Source organism: Oncorhynchus gorbuscha, linkage group LG09, assembly GCF_021184085.1.
Source record: "Oncorhynchus gorbuscha isolate QuinsamMale2020 ecotype Even-year linkage group LG09, OgorEven_v1.0, whole genome shotgun sequence".
Classification (NCBI taxonomy): domain Eukaryota; kingdom Metazoa; phylum Chordata; class Actinopteri; order Salmoniformes; family Salmonidae; genus Oncorhynchus; species Oncorhynchus gorbuscha.
The window spans coordinates 29,880,217-29,893,863 of record NC_060181.1 but is presented as its reverse complement, the minus strand read 5'-3'; the positions used below and the strand labels follow the sequence as shown (position 1 = coordinate 29,893,863).

The 13,647-nt window shown below is 49.7% G+C and overlaps 1 protein-coding gene across 14 annotated transcripts in view; it reads right to left on the bottom strand.

Moving 5' to 3' along the window:
- Positions 1-13,647, bottom strand: part of LOC124043374 (receptor-type tyrosine-protein phosphatase U-like) — a 323,408-nt gene that overhangs the window by 86,157 nt on the left and 223,604 nt on the right. The window lies entirely within an intron of this gene.

Genomic DNA, 13,647 nt, shown 5'->3' with positions numbered 1-13,647 from the left:
AGGGGGAGATGGAAGGGGAGAGGGGTGGGTGGGAGAGTGAGCCAGAGGGAGAGAAAGAGACAGAGAGAGAGACAAAGAAAGACAGTGTGAGATGGAGTGATGAGGAAAAATAGAAAGATAAGGAGAAATAGACAGACGGTTGGTTAGATGATTACTTTCTAAACTCACCACAGGAAGCTGGATAAAGATTAAAAACACCCTGGAGAGACTGGGAAGAAGGGAGGAGGAGGGAGCGATGTACAACAATAACACATTATTAATATAATCTCACGCATCCTTTAATTCTTACAGAGCACAGGCTGCTCAGCTCCAGATCCAAAGGCGATGCCCTATTAGCTGAGATGATGGGATATGGAACTTGCTAATTACTGATGCCATGTGTGAGACTGGGGTGACGGATCCCTGTGTGCTCTGTCATGATGATGGCCAACAGGACCATATCTGCCAGACTGCAGTCACAGATGCTGCTACTGTAGAACCTATTCCCTCCAATAGTGCACTACTGGGACCTGGTCAAAAGGAGAGCACTATATGCCATTTGGGATGAGAACCCCATTAGGAAGGCTGCTATATGAAATTATGGCTCATTATTAGATTAATCACACTACCACCCACCCAGGCTGCCCTCCCCGTCTCTGTCTGTTTGTCTGTCCAGCAGCACACCCCCTCACAGCCCACACAAACACCACGGCAGCCGACAGACATCCAGGCCCACAGACTCAGGTTGATGAGACTAATCAAAGGGACAAGCCAGGGGCGGGAGAGAGGAGGGTGGACGGAGGGGTGGATGGCGTGGAGGGGTATGTCCGACTGGCTGTCAGCCCCCTTCTGGGCTCTGCTGGATCCAGCTCATCTCCTCTCTCCCTCCATCTTCCTCCTTTTCCCTCTCGTCTTAAAACATGTCAGTGAGCTAACAGAGAGGACATGGGGTCAACTGTTGTTATGAACACAATCAGCCTCGCTCTACTCCAACATACAGGTCACACGGTGTTACAGATACAATCACAGCATCAGGAGGGAGAGGAAGGAGGGAGGGATGGGTGGAGGAGAATTCTGGTAGTGCCAGTTGGACCCATCATTGAGTCACTGTCATGGGTTAAGAGAGGTTAAAGCCTCTGACGTTTATAGGAAGAAGCTGGGTGATACACATCTATGCCCCAGGGAGAGAGATGGAGGGAGGGAACGGTCTAGTTGTGTCGTGTCAGGAAAAAAAATCTGCCTGTTTCCAATTTGCCCAATGCGCCTCCTCAAAAGACCAAAGATGGCAGCCAGAGAAGTTGTACTCTCCTTTGTTCTCCTGCAATGAGTGAGGTAAACTGGTGACATGTCTGAAATACACACTGAGAATTATTTATTAGAATATCGGACGTTAGTATTCAAATACTAGTGTGAGTATTCATTATTGCTAGCTAGCTAGCTTATCTAGGCTACTCCAGTCAAGACAGGCACTGCTATATGGGATGATTCATTTGTTTTTTGTTTTTTTCACCTTTATTTAACCGGGTAGGCTAGTTGAGAACAGGTTCTCATTTGCAACTGCGACCTGGCCAAGATAAAGCATAGCAGTGTGAACAGACAACACAGAGTTACACATGGACTAAACAATTAACAAATCAATAACACAGAGAAAAAAGGGGAGTCTATATACAATGTGTGCAAAAGGCATGAGGAGGTAGGCGAATAATTACAATATTGCAGATTAACACTGGAGTGATAAATGATCAGATGATCATGTACAGGTAGTGTCATGTTTTGTCTTAGATTGTCTTGTCATTATGCTTTCCCTTCTGTTCGTTTCCCCCTGCTGGTCTTATTAGGTTCGTTCCCTTTTTCTATCCCTCTCTCTCCCCCTCCCTCTCTCTCCTCTCTCTATCGTTCCGTTCCTGCTCCCAGCTGTTCCTATTCCCCTAATCATCATTTAGTCTTCCCACACCTGTTCCTTATCTTTTCCCCTGATTAGAGTCCCTATTTCTTCCCTTGTTTTCCGTTCCTGTCCTGTCGGATCCTTATTTATTGTTCACCGTGCTGTGTCTATGTATTGCCCTGTCGTGTCGTGTTTCCCTCAGATGCTGCGTGGTGAGCAGGTGTCTGAGTCTGCTACGTTCAAGTGCCTTCCCGAGGCAACCTGCAGTTCTTGATCAAGTCTCCTGTCTGTTCTCGTCATTACGAGTAGTATTATGCCTTTTGTTTGTAAAGTAACTTTACTGGATTAAATACTCTGTTTTCGCCAAGTCGCTTTTGGGTCCTCATTCACCTGCATAACAGAAGGATCCGACCAAGGAATGGACCCAGCGACTACAGATGCTCGTAACACTGCCGTCGAGATCCAAGGAGCCATGCTCGGCAGACACGAGCAGGAATTGTCTGCTGCTCGCCATGCCGTGGAGAACCTGGCCGCTCAGGTTTCCGACCTCTCTGGACAGTTCCAGAGTCTTCGTCTCGTGCCACCTGTTACTTCCTGGCCTGCCGAGCCTCCGGAACCTAGGGTTAATAACCCACCTTGCTACTCCGGGCAGCCCACGGAGTGCCGCTCCTTTCTCACCCAGTGTGATATTGTGTTCTCTCTCCAACCCAACACATACTCTAGCGAGAGAGCTCGGGTTGCTTACGTCATTTCACTCCTTACTGGCCGGGCTCGAGAGTGGGGCACAGCTATCTGGGAGGCAAGGGCTGATTGTTCTAACAATTACCAGAACTTTAAAGAGGAGATGATTCGGGTTTTTGACCGTTCAGTTTTTGGTAGGGAGGCTTCTAGGGCCCTGGCTTCCCTATGCCAAGGTGATCGATCCATAACGGATTACTCTATAGAGTTTCGCACTCTTGCTGCCTCTAGTGACTGGAACGAGCCGGCGCTGCTCGCTCGTTTTCTGGAGGGACTCCACGCAGTGGTCAAAGATGAGATTCTCTCTCGGGAGGTTCCTTCCAGTGTGGACTCTTTGATTGCTCTCGCCATCCGCATAGAACTACGGGTAGATCTTCGTCACCAAGCTCGTGGAAGAGAGCTCGCGTCAACGGTGTTTCCCTGCTCCGCATCGCAACCATCTCCCTCCTCTGGCTCAGAGACTGAGCCCATGCAGCTGGGAGGTATTCGCATCTCGACCAAGGAGAGGGAACGGAGGATCACCAACCGCCTGTGCCTCTATTGCGGATTTGATGGACATTTTGTCAATTCATGTCCAGTAAAAGGCCAGAGCTCATCAGTAAGCGGAGGGCTACTGGTGAGCGCTACTACTCAGGACTCTTCATCTAGATCCTGTACTACTATGTCGGTCCATCTACGCTGGACCGGTTCGGGTGCTACATGCAGTGCCTTGATTGACTCTGGGGCTGAGGGTTGTTTCATGGACGAAGCATGGGCTCGGAAACATGACATTCCTTTCAGACAGTTAGACAAGCCTACGCCCATGTTTGCCTTAGATGGTAGTCATCTTCCCAGTATCAGATTTGAGACACTACCTTTAACTCTCACAGTATCTGGTAACCACAGTGAGACTATTTCTTTTTTGATTTTTCGTTCACCTTTTACACCTGTTGTTTTGGGTCATCCCTGGCTAGTATGTCATAATCCTTCTATTAATTGGTCTAGTAATTCTATCCTATCCTGGAACGTTTCTTGTCATGTGAAGTGTTTAATGTCTGCCATCCCTCCCATTTCTTCTGTCCCCACTTCTCAGGAGGAACCTGGCGATTTGACAGGAGTGCCGGAGGAATATCATGATCTGCGCACGGTCTTCAGTCGGTCCCGAGCCAACTCCCTTCCTCCTCACCGGTCGTATGATTGTAGTATTGATCTCCTTCCGGGGACCACTCCTCCTCGGGGTAGACTATACTCTCTGTCGGCTCCCGAACGTAAGGCTCTCGAGGATTATTTATCTGTGTCTCTTGACGCCGGTACCATAGTGCCTTCTTCCTCTCCGGCCGGGGCGGGGTTCTTTTTTGTTAAGAAGAAGGACGGTACTCTGCGCCCCTGCGTGGATTATCGAGGGCTGAATGACATAACGGTTAAGAATCGTTATCCGCTTCCCCTTATGTCATCAGCCTTCGAGATTCTGCAGGGAGCCAGGTGCTTTACTAAGTTGGACCTTCGTAACGCTTACCATCTCGTGCGCATCAGAGAGGGGGACGAGTGGAAAACGGCGTTTAACACTCCGTTAGGGCATTTTGAGTACCGGGTTCTGCCGTTTGGTCTCGCCAATGCGCCAGCTGTTTTTCAGGCATTAGTTAATGATGTTCTGAGAGACATGCTGAACATCTTTGTTTTTGTCTATCTTGACGATATCCTGATTTTTTCACCGTCACTCGAGATTCATGTTCAGCACGTTCGACGTGTTCTACAGCGCCTTTTAGAGAATTGTCTCTACGTTAAGGCTGAGAAGTGCTCTTTTCATGTCTCCTCCGTTACTTTTCTCGGTTCCGTTATTTCCGCTGAAGGCATTCAGATGGATTCCGCTAAGGTCCAAGCTGTCAGTGATTGGCCCATTCCAAGGTCACGTGTCGAGTTGCAGCGCTTTTTAGGTTTCGCTAATTTCTATCGGCGTTTCATTCGTAATTTCGGTCAAGTTGCTGCCCCTCTCACAGCTCTTACTTCTGTCAAGACGTGTTTTAAGTGGTCCGGTTCCGCCCAGGGAGCTTTTGATCTTCTAAAAGAACGTTTTACGTCCGCTCCTATCCTCGTTACTCCTGACGTCACTAGACAATTCATTGTCGAGGTTGACGCTTCAGAGGTAGGCGTGGGAGCCATTCTATCCCAGCGCTTCCAGTCTGACGATAAGGTTCATCCTTGCGCTTATTTTTCTCATCGCCTGTCGCCATCTGAGCGCAACTATGATGTGGGTAACCGTGAACAGCTCGCCATCCGCTTAGCCCTAGGCGAATGGCGACAGTGGTTGGAGGGGGCGACCGTTCCTTTTGTCGTTTGGACAGACCATAAGAACCTTGAGTACATCCGTTCTGCCAAACGACTTAATGCCCGTCAAGCTCGTTGGGCGTTGTTTTTCGCTCGTTTCGAGTTTGTGATTTCTTACCGTCCGGGTAGCAAGAACACCAAGCCTGATGCCTTATCCCGTCTGTTTAGTTCTTCTGTGGCTTCTACTGATCCCGAGGGGATTCTTCCTTATGGGCGTGTTGTCGGGTTGACAGTCTGGGGAATTGAAAGACAGGTTAAGCAAGCACTCACGCACACTGCGTCGCCGCGCGCTTGTCCTAGTAACCTCCTTTTCGTTCCTGTTTCCACTCGTCTGGCTGTTCTTCAGTGGGCTCACTCTGCCAAGTTAGCTGGTCATCCCGGTGTTCGAGGCACTCTTGCGTCTATTCGCCAGCGCTTTTGGTGGCCGACTCAGGAGCGTGACACGCGCCGTTTCGTGGCTGCTTGTTCGGACTGCGCGCAGACTAAGTCGGGTAACTCTCCTCCTGCCGGTCGTCTCAGACCGCTCCCCATTCCTTCTCGACCATGGTCTCACATCGCCCTAGACTTCATTACCGGTCTGCCTTTGTCTGCGGGGAAGACTGTGATTCTTACGGTTGTCGATAGGTTCTCTAAGGCGGCACATTTCATTCCCCTCGCTAAACTTCCTTCCGCTAAGGAGACGGCACAAATCATCATCGAGAATGTGTTCAGAATTCATGGCCTCCCGTTAGACGCCGTTTCAGACAGAGGCCCGCAATTCACGTCACAGTTTTGGAGGGAGTTCTGTCGTTTGATTGGTGCGTCCGTCAGTCTCTCTTCCGGGTTTCATCCCCAGTCTAACGGTCAAGCAGAGAGGGCCAATCAGACGATTGGTCGCATACTACGCAGCCTTTCTTTCAGAAACCCTGCGTCTTGGGCAGAACAGCTTCCCTGGGCAGAATACGCTCACAACTCGCTTCCTTCGTCTGCTACCGGGTTATCTCCGTTTCAGAGTAGTCTGGGTTACCAGCCTCCTCTGTTCTCATCCCAGCTTGCCGAGTCCAGCGTTCCCTCCGCTCAAGCGTTTGTCCAACGTTGTGAGCGCACCTGGAGGAGGGTGAGGTCTGCACTTTGCCGTTACAGAGCACAGACTGTGAGAGCCGCCAATAAACGCAGGATTAAGAGTCCAAGGTATTGTTGCGGCCAGAGAGTGTGGCTTTCCACTCGCAACCTTCCTCTTACGACAGCTTCTCGTAAGTTGACTCCGCGGTTCATTGGTCCGTTCCGTGTCTCCCAGGTCGTCAATCCTGTCGCTGTGCGACTGCTTCTTCCGCGACATCTTCGTCGCGTCCATCCTGTCTTCCATGTCTCCTGTGTCAAGCCCTTTCTTCGCACCCCCGTTCGTCTTCCCTCCCCCCTCCCGTCCTTGTCGAGAGCGCACCTATTTACAAGGTACGTAAGATCATGGACATGCGTTCTCGGGGACGGGGTCACCAATACTTAGTGGATTGGGAGGGTTACGGTCCTGAGGAGAGGAGTTGGGTTCCGTCTCGGGACGTGCTGGACCGTTCACTTATTGATGATTTCCTCCGTTGCCGCCAGGATTCCTCCTCGAGTGCGCCAGGAGGCGCTCGGTGAGTGGGGGGGGTACTGTCATGTTTTGTCTTAGATTGTCTTGTCATTATGCTTTCCCTTCTGTTCGTTTCCCCCTGCTGGTCTTATTAGGTTCGTTCCCTTTTTCTATCCCTCTCTCTCCCCCTCCCTCTCTCTCCTCTCTCTATCGTTCCGTTCCTGCTCCCAGCTGTTCCTATTCCCCTAATCATCATTTAGTCTTCCCACACCTGTTCCTTATCTTTTCCCCTGATTAGAGTCCCTATTTCTTCCCTTGTTTTCCGTTCCTGTCCTGTCGGATCCTTATTTATTGTTCACCGTGCTGTGTCTATGTATTGCCCTGTCGTGTCGTGTTTCCCTCAGATGCTGCGTGGTGAGCAGGTGTCTGAGTCTGCTACGTTCAAGTGCCTTCCCGAGGCAACCTGCAGTTCTTGATCAAGTCTCCTGTCTGTTCTCGTCATTACGAGTAGTATTATGCCTTTTGTTTGTAAAGTAACTTTACTGGATTAAATACTCTGTTTTCGCCAAGTCGCTTTTGGGTCCTCATTCACCTGCATAACAGGTAGAGATATTGGTGTGCAAAAGAGCAGAAAAGTAAATAAATAAAAACTGTGGGGATGAGGTAGGTGAAAATGGTTGTGCTATTTACCAATAGATTATGTACAGCTGCAGCGATCGGTTAGCTGCTCAGCTAGCTGATGTTTGAAGTTGGTGAGGGAGATAAAAGTCTCCAACTTCAGCGATTTTTGCAATTCAAAATACGAAAGGCGGCTGAATGAGGTGTTGGCTTTAGGGATGATCAATGAGATACACCTGCTGGAGCGCGTGCTACGGATGGGTGTTGCCATCGTGACCAGTGAGCTGAGATAAGGCGGAGCTTTGCCTAGCATGGCCTTGTAGATGACCTGAAGCCAGTGGGTCTGGCGACGAATATGTAGCGAGGGCCAGCCGACTAGAGCATACAAGTCGCAGTGGTGGGTAGTATAAGGTGCTTTAGTGACAAAAAGGATGGCACTGTGATAAACTGCATCCAGTTTGCTGAGTAGAGTGTTGGAAGCAATTTTGTAGATGACGTCGCCGAAGTCGAGGATCGGTAGGATAGTCAGTTTTACTAGGGTAAGCTTGGCAGCGTGAGTGAAGGAGGCTTTGTTGCGGAATAGAAAGCAGATTCTTGATTTGATTTTCGATTGGAGATGTTTGATATGGGTCTGGAAGGAGAGTTTGCAGTCTAGCCAGACACCTAGGTACTTATAGGTGTCCACATATTCAAGGTCGGAACCATCCAGTGTGGTGATGCTAGTCGGGCATGCGGGTGCAGGCAGCGATCGGTTGAAAAGCATGCATTTGGTTTTACTAGCGTTAAAGAGCAGTTGGAGGCCACGGAAGGAGTGTTGTATGGCATTGAAGCTCGATTGGAGGTTAGATAGCACAGTGTCCAATGACGGGCCGAAAGTGTATACAATGGTGTCGTCTGCGTAGAGGTGGATCAGGGAATCGCCCGCAGCAAGAGCAACATCATTGATATATACAGAGAAAAGAGTCGGCCCGAGAATTGAACCCTGTGGCACCCCCATAGAGACTGCCAGAGGACCGGACAACATGCCCTCCGATTTGACACACTGAACTCTGTCTGCAAAGTAATTGGTGAACCAGGCAAGGCAGTAATCCGAAAAACCGAGGCTACTGAGACTGCCGATAAGAATATGGTGATTGACAGAGTCGAAAGCCTTGGCAAGGTCGATGAAGACGGCTGCACAGTACTGTCTTTTATCGATGGCGGTTATGATGTCGTTTAGTACCTTGAGTGTGGCTGAGGTGCACCCGTGAACGGCTCGGAAACCAGATTGCATAGCGGAGAAGGTACGGTGGGATTAATAACGTGGCTGCTACAAGTTAGGTAGTCTTGGCTGTAGCCGAGTAGCATCTCTCTCTCTGCCTCCATCTACTCGCTCCCATTTCACCGGCACGGAACCTCCACAGCTGTAGCAATAGAGCTTCAGCCTTTCCCTCGCACAGCATTGCTCAGGTTAAAAACGTAACTTTAAAAACACATGTATTTCCAATATCCGACAAAAATTAATGATACTATTCAAATAATGAAATGATTTCAAAACAACAACAAAAAAGTATAACTGAAGGTAATTGGATGAACATGTTTTTCAGGCAAGGGCTGTTGTCGTTTCCTGTTTCTAGCCCCAAACGTTCTGTGCTGGACAGGAAGAGGGCATATGAGACAGCTTGATCTAGAGCATGAGTGTCCAATCCAGCCCGCGGGTAGTTATATATATTTTACTCTATATTTATTTTATTTTATATTTCTACACAGTGCATTTGGAATGTATTCAGACCCTTTGACTTTTTTCACATTTTGTTACTTTTACAGCCTTATTCTTGGCCCAAGCCAAGTCTCTTCTTATTATTGTTGTCCATTAGTAGTGATTTATTTTCTTTGCAGGAATTGAACATGAAGTCCTGATTCACGTAGTCTCCTCTGAACAGTTGATATGGTGATGTGTGTCACTTGAACTCTGTGAAGCATTTAACTCTATTGAACGTCCTCTGCAGCAGACGTAACTCTGGGTCTTCCTTTCCTGTGTCTGTCCTCATGAGAGCCAGTTTCATCATAGCGCTTGATGGTTTTTGCGACCGCACTTGAAGAAACTTTCAAAGGTCTTGACATTTTCCGCACTGACTGACCATGTCTTAAAGTAACGATGGACTGTTGTTCTCTTTGTGGCCGTGATTGGGAGTCCCATCGGGTGGTGCACAATTGGCCCAGCGTCGTCCGGGTTTGACCGATGTAGGCCATCTGGTAAATAAGCATTTGTTCTTAAATGACTTACCTAGTGTCATGTTTTGTCTTATATTGTCTTGTCATTTTGCTTTTCCCTCTGTTCGTTTTCCCCCTGCTGGTCTTTTTAGGTTCGTTCCCCTTTTTCTCTCTCCCTTCCTCTCTCTCTTCTCTCTATCGTTCCGTTCCTGCTCCCAGCTGTTCCTATTCCCCTAATCAATCATTTAGTCTTCCCACACCTGTTCCCTATCTTTTTCCCTGATTAGAGTCCCTATTTCTCCCCTTGTTTTCCGTTTCTGCCCTGTCGGATCCTTGTCTATTGTTCACCGTGCTGTGTCTCGCCCTGTCGTGTCGTGTTTCCCTCAGATGCTGCGTGGTGAGCAGGTGTCTGAGTCTGCTACGTTCAAGTGCCTTCCCGAGGCAACCTGCAGTTCATGATCGAGTCTCCAGTCTGTTCTCGTCATTACGAGTGGAATTGTGCTTTATGATTGTATATTTACTTTACTGGATTAAAGACTCTGTTTTCGCCAAGTCGCTTTTGGGTCCTCATTCACCTGCATAACAGAAGGATCCGACCAAAGAATGGACCCAGCGACTACAGACGCTCGTAACACTGCCGTCGAGATCCAAGGAGCCATGCTCGGCAGACACGAGCAGGAATTGTCTGCTGCTCGCCATGCCGTGGAGAACCTGGCCGCTCAGGTTTCCGACCTCTCTGGACAGTTCCAGAGTCTTCGTCTCGTGCCACCTGTTACTTCCTGGCCTGCCGAGCCTCCGGAACCTAGGGTTAATAACCCACCTTGCTACTCCGGGCAGCCCACGGAGTGCCGCTCCTTTCTCACCCAGTGTGATATTGTGTTCTCTCTCCAACCCAACACATACTCTAGAGAGAGAGCTCGGGTTGCTTACGTCATTTCACTCCTTACTGGCCGGGCTCGAGAGTGGGGCACAGCTATCTGGGAGGCAAGGGCTGATTGCTCTAACAATTACCAGAACTTTAAAGAGGAGATGATTCGGGTTTTTGACCGTTCAGTTTTTGGTAGGGAGGCTTCTAGGGCCCTGGCTTCCCTATGCCAAGGTGATCGATCCATAACGGATTACTCTATTGAGTTTCGCACTCTTGCTGCCTCTAGTGAGTGGAACGAGCCGGCGCTGCTCGCTCATTTTCTGGAGGGACTCCATGCAGTGGTTAAAGATGAGATTCTCTCCCGGGAGGTTCCTTCAAGTGTGGACTCTTTGATTGCTCTCGCCATCCGCATAGAACGACGGGTAGATCTTCGTCACCAGGCTCGTGGTAGAGAGCTCGCGTCAACGGTGTTTCCCTGCTCCGCATCGCAACCATCTCCCTCCTCTGGCTCAGAGACTGAGCCCATGCAGCTGGGAGGTATTCGCATCTCAACTAAGGAGAGGGAACGGAGGATCACCAACCGCCTGTGCCTCTATTGCGGATTTGATGGACATTTTGTCAATTCATGTCCAGTAAAAGGCCAGAGCTCATCAGTAAGTGGAGGGCTACTGGTGAGCGCTACTACTCAGGTCTCTCCATCTAGATCCTGTACTACTATGTCGGTCCATCTACGCTGGACCGGTTCGGGTGCTACATGCAGTGCCTTGATAGACTCTGGGGCTGAGGGTTGTTTCATGGACGAAGCATGGGCTCGGAAACATGACATTCCTTTCAGACAGTTAGACAAGCCTACGCCCATGTTCGCCTTAGATGGTAGTCATCTTCCCAGTATCAGATTTGAGACACTACCTTTAACCCTCACAGTATCTGGTAACCACAGTGAGACTATTTCTTTTTTGATTTTTCGTTCACCTTTTACACCTGTTGTTTTGGGTCATCCCTGGCTAGTATGTCATAATCCTTCTATTAATTGGTCTAGTAATTCTATCCTATCCTGGAACGTTTCTTGTCATGTGAAGTGTTTAATGTCTGCCATCCCTCCCATTTCTTCTGTCCCCACTTCTCAGGAGGAACCTGGCGATTTGACAGGAGTGCCGGAGGAATATCATGATCTGCGCACGGTCTTCAGTCGGTCCCGAGCCAACTCCCTTCCTCCTCACCGGTCGTATGATTGTAGTATTGATCTCCTTCCGGGACCACTCCTCCTCGGGGTAGACTATACTCTCTGTCGGCTCCCGAACGTAAGGCTCTCGAGGATTATTTGTCTGTGTCTCTTGACGCCGGTACCATAGTGCCTTCTTCCTCTCCGGCCGGGGCGGGGGTTTTTTTTGTTAAGAAAAAGGACGGTACTCTGCGCCCCTGCGTGGATTATCGAGGGCTGAATGACATAACGGTTAAGAATCGTTATCCGCTTCCCCTTATGTCATCAGCCTTCGAGATTCTGCAGGGAGCCAGGTGCTTTACTAAGTTGGACCTTCGTAACGCTTACCATCTCGTGCGCATCAGAGAGGGGGACGAGTGGAAAACGGCGTTTAACACTCCGTTAGGGCATTTTGAGTACCGGGTTCTGCCGTTTGGTCTCGCCAATGCGCCAGCTGTTTTTCAGGCATTAGTTAATGATGTTCTGAGAGACATGCTGAACATCTTTGTTTTTGTCTACCTTGACGATATCCTGATTTTTTCACCGTCACTCGAGATTCATGTTCAGCACGTTCGACGTGTTCTCCAGCGCCTTTTAGAGAATTGTCTCTACGTGAAGGCTGAGAAGTGCTCTTTTCATGTCTCCTCCGTTACTTTTCTCGGTTCCGTTATTTCCGCTGAAGGCATTCAGATGGATTCCGCTAAAGTCCAAGCTGTCAGTGAGTGGCCCGTTCCAAGGTCACGTGTCGAGTTGCAGCGCTTTCTAGGTTTCGCTAATTTCTATCGGCGTTTCATTCGTAATTTCGGTCAAGTTGCTGCCCCTCTCACAGCTCTTACTTCTGTCAAGACGTGTTTTAAGTGGTCCGGTTCCGCCCAGGGAGCTTTTGATCTTCTAAAAGAAAGTTTTACGTCCGCTCCTATCCTCGTTACTCCTGACGTCACTAGACAATTCATTGTCGAGGTTGACGCTTCAGAGGTAGGCGTGGGAGCCATTCTATCCCAGCGCTTCTAGTCTGACGATAAGGTTCATCCTTGCGCTTATTTTTCTCATCGCCTGTCGCCATCTGAACGCAACTATGATGTGGGTAACCGCGAACTGCTCGCCATCCGCTTAGCCCTAGGCGAATGGCGACAGTGGTTGGGGGGCGACCGTTCCTTTTGTCGTTTGGACAGACCATAAGAACCTTGAGTACATCCGTTCTGCCAAACGACTTAATGCTCGTCAAGCTCGTTGGGCGTTGTTTTTCGCTCGTTTCGAGTTTGTGATTTCTTACCGTCCGGGTAGCAAGAACACCAAGCCTGATGCCTTATCCCGTCTTTTTAGTTCTTCTGTGGCTTCTACTGATCCCGAGGGGATTCTTCCTTATGGGCGTGTTGTCGGGTTGACAGTCTGGGGAATTGAAAGACAGGTTAAGCAAGCACTCACGCACACTGCGTCGCCGCGCGCTTGTCCTAGTAACCTTCTTTTCGTTCCTGTTTCCACTCGTCTGGCTGTTCTTCAGTGGGCTCACTCTGCCAAGTTAGCTGGTCATCCCGGTGTTCGAGGCACTCTTGCTTCTATTCGCCAGCGCTTTTGGTGGCCGACTCAGGAGCGTGACACGCGCCGTTTCGTGGCTGCTTGTTCGGACTGCGCGCAGACTAAGTCAGGTAACTCTCCTCCTGCCGGTCGTCTCAGACCGCTCCCCATTCCTTCTCGACCATGGTCTCACATCGCCCTAGACTTCATTACCGGTCTGCCTTTGTCTGCGGGGAAGACTGTGATTCTTACGGTTGTCGATAGGTTCTCTAAGGCGGCACATTTCATTCCCCTCGCTAAACTTCCTTCCGCTAAGGAGACGGCACAAATCATCATCGAGAATGTGTTCAGAATTCATGGCCTCCCGTTAGACGCCGTTTCAGACAGAGGCCCGCAATTCACGTCACAGTTTTGGAGGGAGTTCTGTCGTTTGATTGGTGCGTCCGTCAGTCTCTCTTCCGGGTTTCATCCCCAGTCTAACGGTCAAGCAGAGAGGGCCAATCAGACGATTGGTCGCATACTACGCAGCCTTTCTTTCAGAAACCCTGCGTCTTGGGCAGAACAGCTCCCCTGGGCAGAATACGCTCACAACTCGCTTCCTTCGTCTGCTACCGGGTTATCTCCGTTTCAGAGTAGTCTGGGTTACCAGCCTCCTCTGTTCTCATCCCAGCTTGCCGAGTCCAGCGTTCCCTCCGCTCAAGCGTTTGTCCAACGTTGTGAGCACACCTGGAGGAGGGTGAGGTCTGCACTTTGCCGTTACAGGGCACAGACTGTGAGAGCCGCCAATAAACGTAGGA